Source organism: Vespa crabro, unplaced genomic scaffold, assembly GCF_910589235.1.
Source record: "Vespa crabro unplaced genomic scaffold, iyVesCrab1.2, whole genome shotgun sequence".
Classification (NCBI taxonomy): Eukaryota; Metazoa; Arthropoda; class Insecta; order Hymenoptera; family Vespidae; genus Vespa; species Vespa crabro.
Genome location: NW_025813595.1, coordinates 3,884,849 through 3,891,759, shown reverse-complemented (window position 1 = coordinate 3,891,759; position 6,911 = coordinate 3,884,849).

Genomic DNA, 6,911 nt, shown 5'->3' with positions numbered 1-6,911 from the left:
TTATTATTATTACCGATATTATTGTCGATATTGTTGTTATTATGATCCATATAATCGTTAATATTGTTATTATTATTATCGATGAAATCGATATTATCTTATTTATTATTATCGATATTATCGTTATTATCTTTGTTATCGTTATTATTGATATTATTGTTATTTTTCTATTATTTTTATCGTTATTACAGTTATTATCGTTATAATTATTATTATTATTTTGTCGTTAGTATCTATAATATCGTTCTTATTACTATAATTATTATTATCTCTATAAACGTATTTATCGTTATTATAGTTATTATTATTATCGATATTATCGTAATTATCACCATTATTATTATCGTTAAATTCGTTCTTTTCGTTATTATTGTTATTACTTTTTTATTACTGCTATTATTATTATTATTATCGTTATTATATTTATTATTCTTAATATTGTTGTTATTATTTCTATTATTATTTCTATTATCGTGATTGTCATTATTGTTTTTACTATTGTTGATATTATTATCATTCTTAACACCATATACGTTATTATCGTTATTGTTGTTATTATTATTATCGTTGGAATCATTTACATCGTTCTTATCTTTATTATTACTATTATTATCATTGTTATTATCATAAATATCATTATTAACGTTATTGCAGTTTCTATTGTTGTTATCTTTATTATTATTATTATTATTATTATCGTTAATATTATTATCGTTATTTTTGTTATTATTATTATAGTAATTATCGTTATTATCGTTAATAAAGTTACTATTTTTATTATTATTATCGACGTTAAGGTTTATAATATTATTATTATGTTCGATATTATCGTTAATATTGTTAATATTATTATCGATATTATCGTTAAATTTGTTAATTTTATTATTGATATTATCGACTTTATCGTTTATATTATTAACATTATTATCGTTATTATTTTTATTTTTATTATCCTTATTATCGTAAATATCGTTATTATCTTAATTATTACTATTATTACTATTATTACTATTATTGTTATTTCGTTATTATCATTATTACCGTTTTTATCGTCATTGTTGTTTTCATTACTGTCATTATTATCGTTATTGTCGTTGTTATCTTTATTATTATTATTATTATTATTATGGTTATTATCGCTATTATTATAAATTTTGTTATTGTTATTATCGTTATTATTATTTTTGTTGTTATTATTATTATCGATACTATCGTGAATATTGTTACAATTACTAGCGATATTATCCTTAATATCGTTATTATTATTATCGCTATTATTGATAGTATCGTTATTATCGTTCTTATCTTTAATAAGATTATTTTTATAAACGTTATTATCGTTAATGCCATTGATATTGTTATTATCGTTATTAATAGTATTATTATTTTCGTTATTATCGTTATTATCGTGATTATTGTTATTAATAGTATAGTTGTCACCGTTATTGTACTTACTTTCGTTATTATTATTATTATTATAAATGTTAATATCCTTGTTTCGTTACTAAAGTTATTACAATTTTCGTTAATATCGATATTATTGCTAATACTATTATTATTAATTTCATTATTATCGATATTATCGATATTATCGTCATTATTGCTATATTTATTTTTATAGTTTTCGATATTATCATTAATATTTTTATTATTATTATCGTTATTATTGTTACTATCGTTAATATCTTTATTATTATTAAAATTATAATCGTAAATACCATTATTATCGTTATTAATATTACTACTATTATCGACATTATCGTTATTATTATTATTATTACTATTGACGTTATTATGAATAATATTGTTATCGTCATAATCTTTATTATCGTTATTATTGTTAATATTCTTAACAATACCACTATTATTATCGTTATTATGCAAATTATTGTTATTATTTTTATTATTATTATTGTTATGATCGTTATTATCGTTATTATCTTTATTATCTTTATTTTCGGCAATATTGTTTTTATTATTGTCGCTATTAGCGTTAATATCGTTATTATCTATGTTGTCAATATTATTATTGTTGTTTTTATCGTTCTTATCGTTATTATCATTATTATTATAATTTCTATTACCTTTATTACCGTTATTATTATTATCGCTATTATCGATAATTTCGTTATTATTGTTATTATTATTATTATTATCGTTATTATCGTTAGTATTGTTATTAATGTTATCGATATTATTAATATAATCGTTAATAATATAATCGTTATTTTCGTTATAACGTTATTATCGTTATTATTTTTATTATTAATAATTACGATAATAACGATAATACTTGTATAACAGATATTATCGATATTATCGTTGTTATTTTTATTTTTATTATCGATATTATCGATAATATTTTAATTATTATTAATGATATTATCGTTACTATAGTTAATATTAATATTGTTATTATCATTATTGTCGTTATTATAGTTGTTATTATTGTTAATATTAACGATAATATCGTTAATGTTGTTATTGTTATTATTGATATTTTGCTTACTATCGATATTATTATTATCTTTAATTTCGTTATTATCTTTTGTATTGTTATTATTGTTTTTATTACACCAATTACTATTTTTGATATCTTAATTATGTTTATTATTGTTATTATTATTATTCTTATTATCGTTTTTATCGTTATAATTATTATTACTTTTTTGTTATTATCATCATTATTCTTATTATTATTGTCGTAATAATTGTTATTGTTATTATCTTCATAATCTTTCCCATCGATATTATTGTTATAATTATCGTTATTATAATTATTATCGTAATTATCGTTAATATCGATATTACTATTATTATAATTATAGGAATGATAGTAGTTATCGATATTATTGTTAATATTATTATTATCGTTGTTATCGTTATTATTGTTGTTATTGTCGTTATTATCGTATTATTATTATCGTTATTATCAATATTATCGTTATTATCACTTTTATTATTACTATTATCGTTATTATCGTTAATATTGTTATTATTATTATCGATATTATCGTTATTATCGTTACTATTTTTACCGTAAATATAGTTCTTATCGTTATTATTGTTATTTCTTCTACGATTATTAACGTATTATCATTATTATTGTTATTATTATTATCGTTGTCATCGTGATTATCCTTATTTTCGTTATTATTATTAATATTGTAATTATCGTTGTTATCATTATTATTGTTACTATTATTATTAATATTTTCACCATTATCGTAATTTTTGTTACTATCAATATTATTATTATTACTGTAATCGTTATTATCGTATTATAATTATCTTTATTATTGTTATTATTGTTAATATCGTTCATATCGTTACTATCTTTATTATTATTATTATTATTATAATAGTTGTTAACGTCATTATCCCTGTTTTCATTATTATTAATATTACTATTATCGTCTTTTTGTAGTTATCGTTATTATTCTTACCGTTAATCTCTTTCTTATCGTTATTACTGTACATAATATAATTTTTATTGACGTTATTTTCGTTATTATTGTTATTATTTTTATTATTATCTTTATTATCGATTTTATTGTTATTACTTTAATCGATATTATCGTTATTATCGTTATTATTATTATAACTATTGTGTTATTATCGTTACTATTATAATCGAAATTGTCTTTATTATCGTTTTATTATTATTATTATTGTCGCTAATATCTTTATTATCGTTATTATTCTTATCATTATTGTCGTAATAATTGTTATTATTATTATCTTCATAATCTTTCCCATAGTTATTATTGTTATAATTATCGTTATTATAATTATTATCGTAATTATCGTTATTATCGTCATTATTGTTATAATTATTACCGTTATTATCGTTATTACCGTTATTACCCTTTTTTTCGTAATTATTCTTATTATCGATATTACTATTATTATAATTATAAGAATGATAGTAGTAATCGATATTATTGTTAATATTATTATCGTTATTATCTTTGTTATCGTTTTTATTATTATTGGTATTGACGTTATTATCGAATTATTATTATCGTTATTATCAATATTAACGTTATTATCACTTTAATTATTACTATTGTGTTATTATCGTTATTATTATAATCGAAATTGTCTTTATTATCGTTTTATTATTAATATTATTGTCGTTATTATCGTTATTATCGTTTTATTATTAATATTATTGTCGTTATTATCGTTATTATCGTTATTTTCTTTATTATCGTTTTTATTTAATATCGTCCTAATAAACACTATCTATATATTTATCATATTTTACTATATATAGCAATATATATATTATTATTAATATCGTTATTATAGTTATTATTGTTATTATTGTTATTATTATAATCGTTCTTATCTTTAATATCCTTATAATTGATATTATTATTATTAATATTATCGTTATTATCGTTGTTATCGATTTTATGGTTATAATTTTTATCGTTATGATCGTTATTATTGTTATTATTACAATTATTAATATCGATATTATCCTAAATAATGTTATTAATATTATAGATATTATCGTTATTATCGTTATAATTATTATCGTTAAAATCGTTTTTATGGCTATTATTGTTATTACTTTCATTATTACTACTATTATTGTAGTTATTATCGTTATTATACTTATTATTTTTAATATTGTTATTATTACTTTTATTATTATCCTTATATCGTAATAATCGTTATTATTGTGATTATTATTAATATTATTATCGTTCTTACCATTAAAAACGTTATTATCGTTATTATTGTTATTAGTATTATCGTTACTAACGTTAGTATCAATGTTATATAGATTATTCTTATAATTATTATCTTTATTAACGTTATAATCGTTATTATTATTATCGCTAATATCGTTATTATCGTTATTATCGTTATTATTGCTATTACTTTTATTATTTTTATTAACGTTATTATCGATATTATCGTTAATATTGTTATTATTTTTATTATTATTAATTATATTATCGTTATTATAGTAATTATCGTTGTAATTATTGTTAATAATGTTAATATTATCGTTAATATTTTTATCGTTATTATTGTTTTTATTACTATTATTTTTATCGTTATTTACGTTATTATCGTTATCATCATTATTATTATTATCGTCATTCTTGTAATTATCGTTATTATCGTTATTATTATTATTATTATCGTCATTATCTTTATTATTACTATCGTTATTATGGATATTATCGTTATTATGGATACTATTATATTTATTATTATTGTTATAATTATTATTGTTTTTATTATCGTTAATATCTCTAATATGATTATTATTATTAACGTCATTATTATTATTATCGTTTTTAATGTTATTGTCGTTATTATTGTTATTATTACTATCGTTATTAACATTAAAATTGTTATTATTGCTATTAATATTAATGTTATTATCATTATTATCGTTATTATTCTTTTTATAATTATGGTTATAATCGTTATTATTGTTATTGTTATTACTATTAGTATAGCTATTAACATTATCATTATTGTTGTTATCGTTTATATCGTTTTTATCGTTATTTTTGTTAATATTATTATCTTTGAAATAGTAATTATCTCTATTTTCGTTAATGTTATTATTATTATTATCGTTAATATTGTATTTATCGTAATTATTGTTATTATTATTATCGTTATTATATTTGTTTTTATAGTTATTATCATTATTATCATCATTAACGTTAATATTGTTATTATTATTACAGTTATTATTGTTATTATTGTTATTATAGTTATTATCATTTTTATCGTTTTATTTTCATTACCGTTCTCATTATTATTTCTATTATCGTTATTGTTATAATCCGTATAATCGTTATTATCGTTATTACTTTATTAATGTTATTATTATCATCATTGTCATCGTTATTAGCCTTATTTACTTTATCTTTATTATTTTTATTATCCTTTTTGTTGTTATTATTATTATCGTTGACATTGTTATTATCCTTATTTTCGTTATTATTAATATTAATATTATTGTTTTTATTGTTGTCATCTTTATTAATATTATCGTTTTTATCGTTATAATCCTTAATATAGTAATTATTATTATTATTTTTATCGTTATTATCGATATTAATGCTGTTATTATTTTCGTTATTAACGTAATTATCGTTTTTAATTTTATTATTATTATTTCGTTATTATCGTTATCATTATTATAGTTATTATCTTTATTATCGTTATTATTGCTATTATTATTATTATTATGATTAATATTAATGATAATATTATTGTTATTATTATCGTTATATCGTTTCTTTAGTTATTATCTTTATTATTAATATTGTTATTATAGATAATATCGTTCTTTTCTCTATTATTGTGATTATTATTATCCTAAATATAGTCATTTTCGTTTTTATTATTACTACTATTATCGGTATTATCGTTGTTATTATAATCGTTATTATCATTATTATTGTTATTATCGTTATTATTGTTATTAATAATAATGTTTTCATCATCGTTATATGGTTATTATTTTTAATATTATTATTATTGTTCTTTTTTTTATCGATATAATCGTTAATATTATTATTATTATGGAAATTATCGTTATTATCGTTATTTTCTTTATTATTATTATAGATATTATCGATATTATCGTTGTTAATGTTATTATAATTATTATTATTATCGATGTTAATGTTAATATTATTATTATTATCCATATTATCGTTATTATGGTTATTGTTATCATCGATAATATCGTTATTATTGTTAATATGGTTAATTAAATTATCGTTATTACCGTTAATTACCTTATTACCGCTATTATTGTTATTAATGTTAGTATTGCTACTATTATTATCTTTATTATCATTATTACTATTATTATTATTATTATTGTGCTTATAGATATTATTGTTAATAATGTTATTTTTATT